At 44.1% G+C, this 17037-nt stretch overlaps 1 protein-coding gene and 1 pseudogene across 3 annotated transcripts in view; one reads left to right on the forward strand and one right to left on the reverse strand.

Moving 5' to 3' along the window:
* SIPA1L2 (signal induced proliferation associated 1 like 2) overlaps window positions 1–17037 on the reverse strand; it is a 220841-nt gene that overhangs the window by 168305 nt on the left and 35499 nt on the right. The window contains exon 1 of one of the 3 annotated variants that reach the window (XM_029245526.1): window positions 6391–6719. The exons of the other annotated variants lie outside the window; for them this stretch is intronic. The gene's annotated coding sequence lies outside the window, so the exon portion shown is untranslated. Of the gene's footprint in view, window positions 1–6390; window positions 6720–17037 lie in introns of those variants that run through there. 3 annotated transcript variants of the gene reach the window in all.
* Window positions 1–17037, forward strand: part of LOC114883247 — a 97514-nt pseudogene that overhangs the window by 43023 nt on the left and 37454 nt on the right.

The following is a 17037-nucleotide window of genomic DNA, read 5'->3' on the forward strand; positions in this document are numbered from 1 at the left end:
TAACTTCAGCATTCATTTTAAAAAAAAGAACATCAATATTAAGACAGTGAAATAGTGTTTACATTAAAATCAGAAACAAAACATTGAGATGCTCACTGTTGGTGAAGGCTAGAGGCTCACTCATAGGTCAGTGATGGAATCGTACGTGAGCACAAACTATCTAGAGGGCAATCTGGCAACACCGTTGACATTTTAAGTGTGTGTACTCTTTCATCCGGGAATTTACCCTAAAGAAATAGTTGTACAAGTCTATATACAAACATTTTGTTAGGAATAACTAACAAGCACCTCGATGTCCTCCAACAGGGATTAAATAAATTATAGTCTTATCTACACAATGAAAAACAATTCACCATTAAAAAGAATAGGCAGGAACTACCTAAATGTTGACAATGAAACGATGTCTACAAAATACTGGTGACCAAAAGCAACCAGAAAAACAGTATGTATTGACTAATCCCATTTTTGTTTTTTCATTTCTGTTTTTTAAAAAGTGTGCGTGGAGATTTCAAAGGTCTATCCACAGAGATTGCCTTTGGCGAGTGAGATTACAGGGGGGATTTCTGTGTTGTTTGAACCGAATACATCCATAAATCTAAAAACTAAAGCATATAACTTTTGACAAAATGAAGTATGCTTAAAATTATATCGTGAGCATGTGTCACAAACGTTTATACGGTCGCATATTCTATAATAAACCCACACCATCGCTCATCAGAATTAACCGTAAAGAAATTAACCTGGAGACCACGCCCTCTAGGTTAGCCGCTGTACACACCGACTAGAGAAAACCTAGAAAGGGTTCGTTCCAGGCAGCAGCCATCTCCCCAGGGTACTGGAAAGCGCAGTAAAGGACAGAGGCAGGCAGCAGGAGGTGCCCCTGGCTGGCGGGAGGCTGGTGTCAGAATGAACTCATCACCGGCTTCCGCAGGGACCAAGGAACCAGCTGAACAAAGGGAGGGTCTTTTCCTTAAAACAAACCGAGGTAACACTTCCTGTGCTAAAATGTAAGTTATCTCCCTCCATCGTTGTCCCCCCTCAGGATTTACTCTGGCTCCAAAGCGTTCATCAGCACTCAGCCAAGTCGCCGAAGCCACATTTAAGAGAGAACAGCCTTTTCAGGCTAAGAGGCTCTACTATCGGTTCCCTGATTCCTCCTCTTCTCTCTCCTACCAGTGCTTTCACAATTTCACCATTCAACGTACATACATACATACATATTACGTGTTTATAACCTGTGATAAGGAAGCATGTGATGGACATCTACTCTCTCCTCCAATAACACCTTGCCACCATTTAAGTGCTTGCTCACTCATCCACTGAAAAACATTTTTAAATGCAGGCTCTCAGACCACAGACTTCAAAATGCACCCACACACGTAAACGACAGAGGCTGCAGAAATAAAGATGATCAAGAGATGTGACAGCTACATGCAGGACCTGACCCTAGACTGGACCCGTGTGGAGGGCAAGCACCGTGCGGGACACCTGGCGTCAGATGACGACCCTGGAACACAAATTATAGATTAGAATAACGAATCAATATTAAATGGTCCGAAGTGGATCACCGAACTATTAACTAAGTGAACCTCTCTATTTCTAGGAAATACACACAAGTACTTGGAGGGTAAAGGGCTGTGATGGATGTAACTCATTCTTAAACAGTGTAGAACTGTGTGTGTGTGTGTGTGTGTGTGTACACGCACACGTGTAGATAGAGAAGAATGGTAATCCACTTTTGGTAATCCAGCGTCAGAGACCAAATGTGCCAGGGGATGGTTCCTTCTGACAGCTCTTTCACAAACCCACCTTATCTCCTGCTGTTACAGAAAACACAGTATTTGTGAGCACGCACACACAGGAAGGGAGCCCTGGCTCTGCCTTTATTCTGTGTCTGAGGGACACATCTAGGTGACCCCAGGCACAGACAGCTGGAGCTCAGGCAGGAAGCCCTGGTCCTCTTCACCTCTCCCTCCGCCGCCTCCTGGACTCTCCCTCCATCACCGTCTTCTCCGTGCAGGTCTCCCCTCCCCTCACCATATGCCACACAGCTCCACCAGGAGAGCAGCCCTCTACCCACCATTAAGCTCACACTGTCCCTTTGATCTCAGGGACACTCCGTGTAGAGATGCACAGTGCAATTTCTAAAATCACATCCTCTTACACACATCAAGGGACACTCACAGGAACTTGCTAGCGACCCCTTCTGAGGCCTGAAATTTAGGCAACTCCAAGCCAAACGGGCCTTCTAAAGCAATGCTCACCCCTGTCCGCTGAGGAGGAACAAATCAGGACATTCAATCTGCGGGCTTCCCTGTTGGCACAGTGGTTAAGAATCCGCCTGCCAATGCAGGGGACACGGGTTGGAGCCCTGGTCCAGGAAGATCCCACATGCCGCGGAGCATCTAAGCCAGTGCGCCACAACTACTGAGCCTGCGCTCTAGAGCCCGCGAGCCACAACTACTGAGCCCACGTGCCACAACTGCTGAAGCCCGCGCGCCTAGAGCCCGTGCTCCGCGACAAGAGAAGCCATCGCAGTGAGAAGCCTGCGCACAGCAACGAAGAGTAGCTTCCGCTCACTGCAACTAGAGAAAGCCTGTGCATAGCAATGAAGACCCAATGCAGCCAAAAATAAATAAATAAAAAATAAATTATAGAATCTTAAAAAAAAAAAAAAAAGAACATTCAATCCACAAGCTGAGGGGAACAGAAACAATCCTTTTTGAAAAGCCCATGCATGGGACACGTAAGCCCATTTTCAAGCTGGAGGCAGCGTTGGGGTAAGGATGGCTCTGCAGGTCCGGCCTTCCTGGCTGGCTTACCTTGGCGGCGGCAGCAAGTTCCTGCACACACGGCCAAGAGCAAGATTCTGCAGGAGAGGAAAGAGACCTAGCTCAGACCCACAGGAAAACTCCTGCTCAGCGGCTTTCAGAGCATGATCTAAGGCCCCGGGGGGTTCCCAAGACCCTTCCGGGGGTCCACAGGTCAAAGCCATCTTCACCAGGACACCAAGTGCAGCAGAGTCTCCCACAGGCTGACACATCATGGTGTAAAGAGAGAGAGGGATCTAGCTTATACTCCGACACCAGATAGTTAAGAGATTTGCAAAAATGGAAAACGAGGCCATTCTGTTCATTAATTCCTTTGGTTTTGGAAACAGTGATTTTCATAAGGTATTTATTTATGATAAGATGTACATGGCTTATTGCCATTTTAAATGAATTAAGAAATATTTTTAAATGTCTCAGTTTTAGTTCTAATATCGTAAGTATCAGTAGAGATAAGCTACATAATCAAAAGCTCCTTGGGATCCTGAGTAATTTTTAAGTTTCCAGGGGGCCCAAGACCAAAACGTTGAGAACTGCTGCTCCAGGCGGCTATTCCGGTACTAACTTCTATTAGACGGCATCTGCTTGGAAGAACAGAAGTGGCCAGTATTAGGCACACAGCACTACGTGCCAGGCGCCCTACTAAATACTTTACGTGTGTCATTTCCAAACCCACAATCATCTTAAAAAAAAAAAAAAATCCAAGAGAACTATATTCACCATTCTGTGATAAGCCATAATGGAAAAGAACATAAAGAAAAGAATGAATATATATGTACAGCTGAGTCACGTGGCTGTACAGCAGAAATTAACACAACACTGTAAATCAACTATACTTCAATAAATAAAAAAAAGAGGAAAGAAAAAAAATCCAGCCTTTCTGCCCTCCTGGAGTGGAGACTGGTGCTCTAAGGACTGGTTACTTGCCCAAAGTCAGCAAGTCACAAAGAGCGGGGCATGAACTCAAGTTGGCCTGGCTCCTAAGATCTTTCACTACATCCTTTTTTTTTTTTTTTTTTTTTTTGTGGTACGGGGGCCTCTCACTGTTGTGGCCTCTCCTGTTGCGGAGCACAGGCTCCGGATGCGCAGGCTCAGCGGCCATGGCTCACGGGCCCAGCCGCTCCGCGGCACGTGGGATCTTCCCGGACCGGGGCACAAACCCGTGTCCCCTGCATCGGCAGGTGGATTCTCAACCACTGCGCCACCAGGGAAGCCCTACATCCGTTTTTTCAAATAGGAATCATGAGAATTTCTGCAAACTAAACTGGAGCAAAGTGGCTGGGGCCCACTCTCCCACGTGACACTGGACAGACCCAGGATGCAACAATGCAAGTGCGCGGTTTGGATGAAACGTCACTGACTGGGCTTCTCTGCTGCCTGCAAAAGACACACACCTCCAAGTCCAGTTTACCTCTCTTGTCCCCCTCACAGTATTACCTGTGTCCCTGATACACCATAGGGTGACCTATCAAGAAGGGTATAATTGGCCTTGGCTTTAGAAAGCCCACCTTTTGCAATCTCAATTTTTATGAAACATTGAAACAGTGGGTGAAGATGTACTATTATTAGTCCTTCAACTGTAGCTGAATTCAAGATTATGTGCAGGGGGGAGGGAGTGGAAAGAAATTCTCACTGACAAAACTTGTGCAGCCAATACAAGCCATTCTGAGCTTAAAAATCTAAAGCATGGTATGGTGGGTTCCTCAAAAAATAAAAATAAAAAAATTAAACCTAGAATTACCATATGATCCAGCAATTCTGCTTCCGGATATATACCCCAAAGAACTGCAAGCAGGGACTGAAACAGATATTTGTACCCCCTTGTTCATTGCAGCACTGTTTGCAATAGCTAAAAGGTAAAAACAACCCAAGTGTCCATCAGATTATGGTTTATCCATACAACAGAGTATCATCAAGCCTTTCAAAGGAAGGGAATTGGGACACATACTAAAACACGGGTGAACCTTGAGGACATTATGCTAAGTAAAATAAGTCAGTCACAAAAGGACAAATACTGTAGGATTCCACTTATATGAGGTCCCCAGAGGAGTCGAATTCATAGAGACAGAAAGTAGAATGGTGGTTGCCAGAAGCTGGGGAGGGGGGGACGGGGAGTTATTGTTTAATGAGTACAAAGTTTCTATTTGGGAAGAGGAAAATGCTCCAGATGGATGGTGGTGACGGCTGTATACAACAATGTGAACATAATGCCACTGAACTGTACACTTAAAATGGTTAAAATGGTAAAATGTATGTTATATATATCTTACCACAATTCAAAACTAGCATTCATCAAAAAGGTTTCCTAACATCAAGCAATCAGAAAATAATATATTAATGGGTATCTTACGGTACGCTTTCAACCTTCACTAAATGTATTAAATCCACCCAAGCATTCGTCCACACAGCAAATGTCCACCGACTGTGTCCTGGTCATTAGCTCCTGTGTCAGGAGCTAGTGAAGGAGACAGTCAAGTCTCTACCTTGGAGCACACCCACCAGGGCACCCAGGCATAGTACTCCATACACCAAAAAGCACCCTGGGGCAGCCTACATGGCAGACGCAACCCCGCACTACAAATGATAAATGTTTCTTGCTAATAAAACATGCACTTGTACAATTAAAAAAGAAAAATTCAAGTCCTCTAAGCATCACTATTTTTCAAAGTTTTAGGCATCATCTTTTCTTCTCTGAAGAGGCTCTCTGTTTTCTACAGGTTTTTTTTTATGCTGATCTACTATAAAACCCTCAACTTTAGTTTATGAAATAAGTCTTTAAAAATCCTACTGATTGATTGGGGGTGGCGGGGTGGGATGAACTGGGAGATTGGGATTGACATATATACACCAATATGTATAAAATGAATAAGAAGAACCTGCTGTATAAAAAAATAAATTAAATTTAAAAAAAAATTTTTTTAAATCCTACTGATTAAACAGTCTGTGTTTCATGACTAAGTATCATGTAGTTAATTTCTCTTATCCAGCAGAGAGGCTTTCAATTTTGTGGTAATACCCCTCACACAATGAATGCAACTCTGTAAAAGGCACTTTTCCTTCCTTTGTTACAGCAAACATCCTGGAAACAATTAATGCCCTGCTCCTTTAACCAACGGCTTTTGTTTATCGACAGGAAGGGAAACCACAAATCCTCCGAGTGGCATTGGGGACTCCAGAGTTCTGCTTCATTTCCTACCAAGCAGGTGGTTTATATGAGGCAACTAGCAATTGTTTTGGCTTTGGAGGAAAAAAAGAGAGCATTTTCTGCAGAGCAGGCTTCCCAAGCAGCAGACCTAGGGCTGGGGCCGTCACAGAGTGTTAAGGAAGAGGGACCACCCTCCTCCACCCGCCTCCGCCCCGCTGCTCAGAGAGGCACCTCACACCTCAACAGGAAGCTCTGCCGGAAAACCAGATCTGCAGACACACAGAGGCCTGGCCCTGTGTCCCGACCAGCAGGTTCTTCAGCTGTTTCCCCAGTGAATCCAGGTTCTGAGAAGGTGACGGCAAGTATTTTCTTTCCACTGAGAAGAATACAAATACTCCCTCCAGCTCAAAAACTCACCGTTTCTCCGTCGACTCTTAGGACATGCCTGCTAGTACTCAGGGCAGGCAAGAAAGGCGAAGTTTTAGTCTCGTTTTTTTGTCCTAAAAATAAAAATTCCTTTCAAAATGATGAGATGTCTCCGAGGGGCCAAAGTGGTCGGCGCTGATTTCTGTCCGTGCACCTGTGACCTTTGGCGACGTGCACAAGGGGTACCACCTCTCCCCGCATCCGGGCCAGCAGGAAGGAGCACCTCCCCCAGATCCATGAGGCAAAGTCACACCTCCCCATCAGCGTTAGGCCAGGAACCCGAACCCAGACCTCACCCACTCCAGAAGCACAGTCCACGCGGATGTGCGCCCAGGGCCAGATTCAAGGAGCTTATCATATCAGGAGAGAACTTCTGAAACACGGGGGATTCTGTAGATCATGCCATTTGCTCCAGGAAATGCATTCTGGATACCAGCTCACCTGTCAATGCCCAATGTTCAACGCCAGCGACCACTCACCAGCGCCAGTAACCGGGCTTAACTGCTTCAAATAGTTGTACTCAGATAGACAGATGCGCGCACGCACGCGCGCACACACACACACACACACACACACACACACACACACACGGAGCCTTGGCGGTCTCTGAAAGCAGTGTCCAATCTATTTGAAGGTCTACTTCTACGCTGCTGTCTAAATCGTGGACAAGATGTCAGCTCAGCTTTAAACTATGTTACAAACCTTGATGTCTGCCCACTAGGAGGGGTCTGTTTTCACTGCCAATCAGGTCAGCGCCATGAGACTCTCAACATGGGTGGGACTGCCTCTCACGGAGATATTTCCCTCTGTGATTTCAGTTTGGCCCAACATAAAGCACTGCTGTCACTCAAGTATTGTTTGTTTTTTTCTTTGGTGGCTGTTGTGTGTGTGTGTGTGTGTGTATATATATATATATATATATATTTTTTTTTTTTTTTTAAATTGTGCTAAGACCACTTAACATGAGATCTACCGTCTCAACAAATGTTTAAGAGCACAATACAATACTGTGGACTACAGGCAGGACGCTGTAAAGCAGGCTTTAGAACTTATTCCTTGTACATAACTGAAACTTTATACCCATTGGACAGTGACCCCCGCCCCCCAGTTCCCCACCTGCCCAGCCCGTGGTAAGCACCATCCTACTCTGTACTCTGAGTTTGATGATTTTAAGCGGAATCACGCAGTGCTTGTCCTCCTGTGTCTGGCTTATTTCACTGAGCATAACGTCCTCCAAGTTCATCCACGCTGTCACACAGGACAGGATGCCCTACTTTTTTAAGGCTGAATAATATTCCACTGTATGTGTACTCTGGTGGTTTTTTTAAGTTGGGTAGAGGTAAGAAGGGAGAAAGAAACTGGAAACAGAGCCCCTTCGAAGGTACTTTAACAATATTTACTTAGCACCTCCGGCGCCCAACCCTTCCCTAAACGCTGTCCCTGTAGGAGTTGCTGCCACCTGAAGCTTTCTGCCTAACAGAGGGAGCCAACCTCTCCACAGAAGATGGGGACCAAGTGTCCAAAGAATATCATGGAAGACGTCTCTAGTAGGTACTGTGAGGGGTCCAAGGAGGAGGCCACATTGTACCTGGGAGGAGAGAAATGGGGAAGAAAAGGGTAGAGCAGGTAGCACTGAGCAGCTGGACCACAGCCAAGGTGTGGAGAGTCAGGGGGCAGGGCGAGCTCTGTCCCTTCGCCCCTCAATTTTGTCAGGAAGGTACAAACCTATCCAACTTTCAGGCAGGCCTTCCTCTCCTCCATCGCAGCCCAAGGGGGAGTCAGGAAGCATCTAGGATTGGATGCCTCCCCACACCTCACAGAGAACTCCACCAGCCCTGTAACACGGCTCCTCTGAGAGAATTCCATCAGGCCCTAAACACGGTGCTTTTGTGTCTAGACTCTAGACTCCAGGAGGGCAGGGACCAGGTCTGGTTCATGACTGCATAGCCAGTACTAAGCACTGTGCTTTGTGCTTTCAAAGCACCTGAAGAATAGTTCCCAGAAAGAGAAGAAAGAAGGGAGGGGTAGCAGGAGGGGAAAGAAGGGAAAAGTCAGGCAAGGAAAAAGAAAAGAAAAAGCCGTCCTCAGAGACTTGAGAGCCGCTGAGAGCAGGAACGGGGGTAGCTGTGTGCCTAAAGAAGGAACACTGGGTGTTTCCAACCGGAATTCCCACGGCACAGGATGAGCCACAGGAAATCACCAATACTCTGCATCGCTGACCTGAAAAAGCAGCTCGTGATTCAACCTAATATCCATCTCCTCCTCCGTGGGCTGGCCTATTCCACGCCTACCTCTATCATCAATGGTTTGTTTGGGGACAAGGCCAGCCTTATCCATCTCTCTGTGCCCCATCAGCCAACGGCCACGTGAATGACCCGCCAGCACCTCTCACTCAACGTACAGAAGAGAGTTCACATCCTTCCCGCAATCCGCCCCGCCCACCCCTGCTCCCAACCTGGGTACCAGCCCTGTCCTCCCTCACGTGCCCTCCTGTGCCACCTGAGCCATGGAGCCGCAGGGTCTGTCTGCTCAGCACCACCTCTTCTGGCTCTGGGCGGAACCCCCTGCCCCTGGGCCGCTCAGGGCACCTCCCTGCCACCACATCAGTGGCTAGATCAGGGTGCAGGACCGAAGCGAGCCGCCTACATCTTTTCTACGATGATGCAGGGATCTCGGGAGATGGAAGTCGGTTGCCGCTGAGGATGCTAGGCCAGGAGAATGGAAGCTGCTGGCCGCCATCCTGCTGACCCCATGGGAAGGGCTGAAGAACTCAGCAAAGCAGAGAAAGGGAGTCAAGGTACAAGGCAGAAAGGGTCTCTGGGCCAATGCTGGAGCCCCTGGATCCAACAGTGTCTAAAGCATGCTACTCCCAGACATCCCAGTTACTGGACCTTTCTTTTGCTGCCTAAGAAGGTTTAAGTTGGGTTTCTGTCGCGCATAACCAACGGCCCAGGTGAATACACCTATTCAAAACTGCACCATGCATAACTTCAATCTTGAAATAGCCTTCAAATAAGTCCATAAGGTGGAGACAAGCACCTTTGACCTGACAAGCACAGCATACAGTATATGACCTTTCCCAAATAAATATACCACCACCCCCCACCCTCCAAGGTCTCCTGGTTTGGTCCCTTTTATCAAGATGTTCCCATCACCCAATATACCCAGCAGCCTTCACTGTCACAAAGCTTTCTCAGACATTTCCAGGGGGAAAACGTTTTCGAGAAAAACTTCCTAGACAGTGTCTTCCTCTCTATGCCTCCCAAAGGTCATTACTTGTACCTTTTGCTTTTGCTCTAAACTAACATTTTTCAGTCCGCCTCATATGTGATTTATTTACAAATAATTCACTTGTGAGTTTTTAATGAGCAGAAGCCTTAGGCATAACAGGTAATCAATGAATAGTTGGGGAAACAAATAATCACAAGCAGGAGAGCTTACATTTGCTGACGATGATGGTACAATTAATTCAAAGTCTGTATCCCTTCCCCATAAATTTATGACATTAATTTTTCTCTGAACTTTGAAGAGGAAATAACTAAATTACCATGACTATTGGGATGGCCTTGATGTGATGGAGGAAGTACTCTGGGCTCTTTCAGTATTTTCCACAAATAAGATAAATAAGGAAGGCTCTTGGGAGCCAATACACCCGTGCTCATTAAAGCGAAAAAGCTCGACCTGCCCCACAAACACCACAGAGTCCAAACTCTCAGCCATGGCAACCAAGCCGCCGGCAATCTCTCCAGCCATCCTTCCAGGTCTCTGTCCTGCCGCCCCCACAGAGAGTAGTTTTTCAGATTGCTTAGGGAGATGGTGGACCAGCAAAAAGTCCTGCCGTTGTTTGGTGAACACCCCTCTCCTCGACCCAGTGTGTAAAACGTAACGAATAATAATATAATTTTAATGTGGGAGCCAGGAACAATGTTACTGGCAGCAAGACGTACGTGACGAATGCATGTGCATCCCCACAAGCACACCTATCCAGCAAAAAAATAAATGAATAGGACATTGAACCTGGCGTGCACACCTGCACAGGTTCTTCCATGATCACTGGCTAGTTTGCTTTGTCATCTGCATGTAGACAAGGAAGACATTACAAATAAGAAAATGTCATTCCTTAAAGTGGCGACTTATGTTCGCTACCTTTTTTAAAATTTATACTTTACTGAAGTACAGTTGATTTACAGTGTTGTGTTATTTCTGCTGTAGAGCAAAGTGACTCATTTATACATATATGTACATACTCTTTTCCATGATGGTTTATCACAGGATATTGAATCTAGTTCCCTGTGCTATGCAGTAGGACCTTGTTGTTTATCCATTCTATATATAAGAGTTTGCATCTGCTAACCCCAAACTCTCAATCCATCCCTCCCCCTCCCCCTCCCCCTCGGCAACCACAAGTCTGTTCTCTATGTCTGTGATTCTGTTTCTGTTTCATAGATAAGGTTCATTTGTGTCACATTTTAGATTCCACATATAAATGATATCATATGGTATTTGTCTTTCTCTTTCTGACTTAACTTCGCTCAGTATAATAATCTCAGGTCCATCCATGTTGCTGCAAATGGCATTATCTCATTCTTTTTTATGTCCGGTAATATTCCATTGTGTATATATTCCGCACCTTCTTTATCCATTCATCTGTTGGTGAACATTTAAGGTTGTTTCCATGTCTTGGCTATTGTAAACAGTGCTGCTACGAATTATGTTCGTTATCTTAAGAGCTGAACATTGATCCAACCTTGGGAGCACCCGTGACCAAATGGAGCCCGTGCACAGTCCTGTGGTTTCCTACACTCTCTACAGGTTGAACACAGTTCTAATGTAATGATGTAATGATGTCATTTTAAGACTGGGGGATCCTTTATTATGAAATAGTAGTTATTAAATCAATGAAGAAAGGAAAGAATAAAACAAATTTGTGAAATTCAAGTACCTTCTCTATTTTGAAAACAAGTACAATTAGCCATCATAATAAGCTAAGAAAGTCTACTGGAATTCCCTGGAGGTCCAGGACCCCTCGCTTTCACTGCCGAGGGCCTGGGTTCAATCTCTGGTCGGGGAACTAAGATCCCGCAGGCCATGTGGCATGACCAAAATAAAAAAAGTCTAAATTCAAACAAAAGACTACTGGTGTCCATACAAGGTAAAAGTGCCCCAAGTGATAACTTTGCTAGTAGTGCTGTCTCTGTTTTCCTACACTGAAAGGGCTAGAACCCAGTGACAGATGAATTTCTTGAATCATACTTAAATTATTACTAACACAATATACAAGATGGAAATCTGTGATGAGCTGGGCAAACCAGACAGAAAATGAGGGACGGAAAATAAATCGGTATAGATTTGTCTATTATAGGCTTGACCACATCTAGAACAAAAGAAATAAATCTGACAGCGAGCGCAAAGCCACACAATACCTATGTTGTCATGTTTCGGGGTGGAAGGAAAGTATGACGGCTGATATGCATCAAATGTTTACTAAGTGGTAAGGACGTATTTCATTTAAGCCCCATTACTTCAAATTGTTCAGATTTTAAACAATTCTTTATCTACTCAACAGAGATGTAGCGCTTTATTTTATATAGATAAAAACAGAAAATACAAAGCTAACTCCTGTAACTGGTACACAATTTGGAGAAAAAATACAATGAAGCCATTTGAAATGTAATAAAAGGGAATACCCTCTACCCATCCATTTAGGTTATCCCCTGTATTCAAGAAAACATAACTTGTATCAACTTTCTCAGTCCAATGTATCGGATCTTTAGATGACCGTTCTTATAAATACAGTCAGCAAAGTATACTTTTCTAGAGGCTGAGGCTTATTTTCTAGCTAAGTCTCTGTACTTTCCCCAATAAAAAATGGTATTTTACAAACTCATCTATGGAAGTGGTCATCATAGCGCCACAGAACAATCCAGGCCGTATTATACAAGCACACGTGAAGAGGTACAGTTTCTGTCTAAGTAAAGTGGGGTGCCGGTTGGAGGGGGTGGGTGGGAGACAGGTCAAAGGTTGAGAATTTTGCATAAACGGAAAGTGATGCAAGAGGAATAATCTTTGTTCTTTCATATCCCTTCTCCTCCTCTCTCTTCCGTACTATTTCTCTCACCTCCAAAATGTCTTTCCACTCCAAAGGGGCCAACAGCTTGACACCTGAGCCCCTGCTCACAAATAAAAGAGTAAATAAGTACTACAGTGAAACAACACAACGAGAACAAAGGCAGAAAACCCGTCCTGGGAAACTCTTTCTCCAACACAAGGTTCCCTTCATCTTAATAACCTGATAAGGGAAAAAAGCAGAGAGGAGAGGATGCTGGTACAGACCATGCAAATCACAGGGTTTGTAGAAATGGCAGAAAGCAAAGATGCGGGCTTGGTAGTAAGACAGCTATTGACTTTCACACACCTCTCACCGGCCTGCTGAATTGAATGAAATATTTCACGGGCTCAAAGTAAGAAAAACATAGTGAGGAAGATTGGAAAAGGTGGTACCTCTACTCTGCAAAAATAATAATAGTACTAGAAAGAAAACTATGGAGGGAATAGAACTGGAATGATATTTCAAAACAAAAGGCCAACAGGAAACGAAGATAATATTTACTGAGCTTGGCTTCATCAGCTAATCCAGAAAAATCCCACATGAAAGCAAAACGCAAGACTCAGTTCCTGCTCAAAACCTTGTCTGTTTGCTCAGAACAGTGATGGGGCTGCGACAGGGGCTGCAGTTTTGCCCACACCATCCTCTGCTATTTGCTCGATCATGTGGGTCCTGTCTCTATCACCGCGAAATCAACTCAAAAGACAGTTGTAAAACAGAATGTCCAGGTTTCTCTCATCCACATCTTCAGGAGCAGACGTCCAATAAGGTATTTATTAATATTTCGTCAGACATTTTCATTTTATGTAGACATTATCATTTTATCTCCACGATGCCTCTATGACTGGGGATTCCCAATGGGATGTGCAGGGGAAGGAAATCAGTTCTCATCTCAGCAGGCTCTAACAAGACTTACTCCAATCTGAGTCTCCCCAGTTCGAAGGAAGAGCACCCTAAATCGTCACACAAAATCAGAGAACTGAAGAGAAAAATAAAATGGAGCGAAATACAAACTCACAAGTAACCAGCCATCCTGAGTGACTTTATTTATTTATATATACATATACATATGTATATATCGTGCGTGTGTGTGTGTGTGTGTGTGTGTGTATACACACACACACGTCCGAAGGCGGTAATTCTAACCCATAAAAGTATAAATTAGTCCTCACTATTACCAAGATAAACTTCTTTTAAGGTAGAACAAAGAAAAGCATTGATCGACACGACAAGGTATTCTTCTAGGCAGAGGAACCTCCCTCTTCTGGAAACACCCAAGAACAACACACTTCTGAAACCTCACACACAGAAAGCAGAGTAAACTGCCTAACCACTAACCACAAAGCAAAAGCACTGGGAACACGGGGAGTGAATGACACTGTCACACACAGCAGAATTAACCTCATTACCAACTTGACGCTGTCCTGTACGCTGGGGCGCATCTCCCCATCAGGAAAAACACCTGTCGGCTTTTGAAGCTAAAATTGACAAATGTTGCAATTACTACTGCTGGAGTGGCTCTGCACAGCTGGGACAGGGACCTCGATGGAATGGGAAACAGACCTACAAAGGCCAGGGGACCAAGGAAGGCTATGGTATCACAGGAGAGCCTGGGACGGTAGGGGCTATGCGACTGGTATTTGTCAACTTTTTTGTTACCTTTATAATACAAGAAAAATATAGACTTTGATGAATTTGATCTTTTAAAACTCCACTGAATTTATAAACCCATGACTCTCAGTCTCATTATTCCAAGTACCACCTGTATTTCTCGAGTAACGTACCAGGCACTGATTTAGATGTTCAGGATGCGTGAGCTGACGTCCCCAGTGAAAGTTCCACTCTCCAGCAACGTGAACGCCTCGCCTACCCGCACACTGCCCAGCACGACATCTATGATCCATCTCGTTTCTGGACTCCTCAATTAGGACAAATCAGGTCTAGCTCCTGCTGCATTCAGCACCTTTCCCAAAGGCCATAAAGCAACGGTTCTCAAAAGTGTAAACTGTGGCCCTGCTGGCATCCTGGAGGCTCTTCAATGGGATGTGTCAAGTAAAATAGTTGACTGGTGGGAAGCAGCCGCATAGCACAGGGAGATCGGCTTGGTGCTTTGCGATGACCTAGAGGGGCGGGGTAGGGAGGATGGGAGGGAGGCTCAAGAGGGAGGGGATATGGGGACATGAGTGCATATGGCTGATTCGCTTTGTTGTGCAACAGAAACTAACACGGTATTGTGAAGCGATTATACTCCAATAAAAATCCATTAAAAAAAACTTTCATAATAACTCTAAGACACTACCTGCCTGTTTGCATCCATGGCACAGAAGTAACAACATGTAAAACCGCTGGTACCTTAGCACCTTAGCAAGGCAGTGGCACCAAACTGTACTAGTAACCATATCGCATAACCGCCGTTAAAATGAACCAACAGATGAACGGAGGGGTCTCGCTCAACGTCCTTGATGAAGAAGTCAAATAATTTTATCAAAGCACGGTCCTGGAGCGCGTGCTTGTCAACATCCTGTGTGATGAAAGGGGAGCGCACAGCAAAAGCCCCACGCTGCATGCAGCTGGGGTTTCCAGGGAAAGCACCTGTGAGACCAAGCTGTGGGGTGAATGAGCCACTTTTTCAAGAAACACCACCTTTTTACTTGAAAGCACGATATACAAACTGGGATTATTCAGATATGGCTCTCTGGAAGACATTTTATAGAAAAGAAACAAAACGGGCCTGTTTTCAAGGAAAACACTGACAAAATAAGAGTCAAGATTTTCATGCAAAAACTGGGCTTTTGGAAAACTGGTGTGTCCACATCCACTGTGAAGCTGACAGCTTCCCTATATTGTCTTTAGACTTTTCTCATTGGTGATATAATTTTTTTTTATATTGCACAATGAAATGTATCAACATTTGTGAGATTTTCCAAATCACCAATGCATGATATTCAAAATCATGAACAGAGTTTTAAAAGTTCATAGCTAGGGTTTTGGAATCTACATCTCAACCAACCTTTAAGAAACTACCACTTGTTTAGCATAGTATCGAAGAAGAATCCACATTTATCTAAAAAGAAATTAAAACACTCCCTCTTTTCATCTACATTATCTGTGTGAGTCTGTACTTTCTTCATACATGGGAACCAAAACAATGTGATATCAGAATGAATGCAGATGCCAGATGAGACACCAGCTGTCTTCTACTAAGCCAGATATTAGCAGTATTTGCAAAAAATTATAAAACATTCTTCTCAATAAGGTTTCTTTCGTTTTGGAAAATGGATACTTTTCATAAAAATGGTATTTATATGAACATGCAATAGATTTATTATTTTTTAAATTCAATAATGATTTTTTAAATCTCTTGGGGTTTATTTCTAATGGGATCAATAGCTATAAGTTACATAAATAAAAGCTCTTTGGAGTCCTCAATAATTTTCAAGAGTATAAAAAGGTTCTGACGGTAAAACATTTTAGAAGGAACTTCTAGATGGCAACTCCCACAAGGAAACAAACTTGAGAAACAAAGAAAGCAGGTAAACTAACATTTCTTAGCCATCAGATGATAATGTAAAAAAAAGCAGTTCCATTTTAACTCATTAGCCAAATACACATTGATTGAGGTTTCTCTTTAGAGACAGGCAAATGGGTAAAGAATTTAAACATCTGGGTCTCCGTTAATCTCTTATAAAATTTCCCAAATGACTAGTCTTGTGTGACAATACAGTCACACTGTATGTAAATTCACGCAATTAGCTCACTGATACTTGTACATTCTCCCAAATTCACCAACATTCACTGCATTGTCTTTTGCCACCACTGGCTGAGACTTCTCACTGAATTATTGATTTTCTGCCAATTAATTACCATAGTAAGATTCAGCTGGGCTGATCTCTGTAGAACTTGTTTTTTTCCAGTCTCATTTCTCTTGTATCCTTTAGTGTCTGTTGGGGAATCAAAATAATTGGAAACCTAAGGATGAGATAGATCCTGAATTCTAAAAATACCCTTGGCATAACTAACAAATAACCCAGTTGTCAGATACTTAATTGGGCAAAGATCTATTTTCCACTGGATTCCAGACTTTGCTGTTTTTCACTTAGATCTTCCCTCTGTTCTCTGACAATTCCACAACTTCACTAGGTGATCTTAAAATAAATCAGTTTTACTGAACCCAGCCCAAGACTGGTAAGAATGCTCATATACTCTCACTCATAAAAGTGGAATGCTTGAGTTACCAGAATAGGAAGACAGAAAATTCATTATCTTAGGAAAGCATGAGTCTCAGAGAAGGAAAAAGAGTTTCTAATTCCTGAAACAATACTTGTGCAGCTAAGTGCACACTCTTACAGCAGCTCAAAACTCACCTACTCTACGATTGGGACCCCCAAGCAAAAGAGGAAGTTCACCTCTGCACAAGCAATGGCTTCCTCTGCAGGCCTCTACGGCCCGCCTGAAAGTACCCACAGTCCAGGGACGCAAGACCCGTGCAGGCCTGGAACATCATCTGTTCATCCCCCCGAGAAAGAAGATCC

The sequence above is a fragment of the Monodon monoceros genome, unplaced genomic scaffold, assembly GCF_005190385.1.
Source record: "Monodon monoceros isolate NGI ecotype Baffin Bay Population unplaced genomic scaffold, NGI_Narwhal_1 Super_Scaffold_4, whole genome shotgun sequence".
Classification (NCBI taxonomy): Eukaryota; Metazoa; Chordata; class Mammalia; order Artiodactyla; family Monodontidae; genus Monodon; species Monodon monoceros.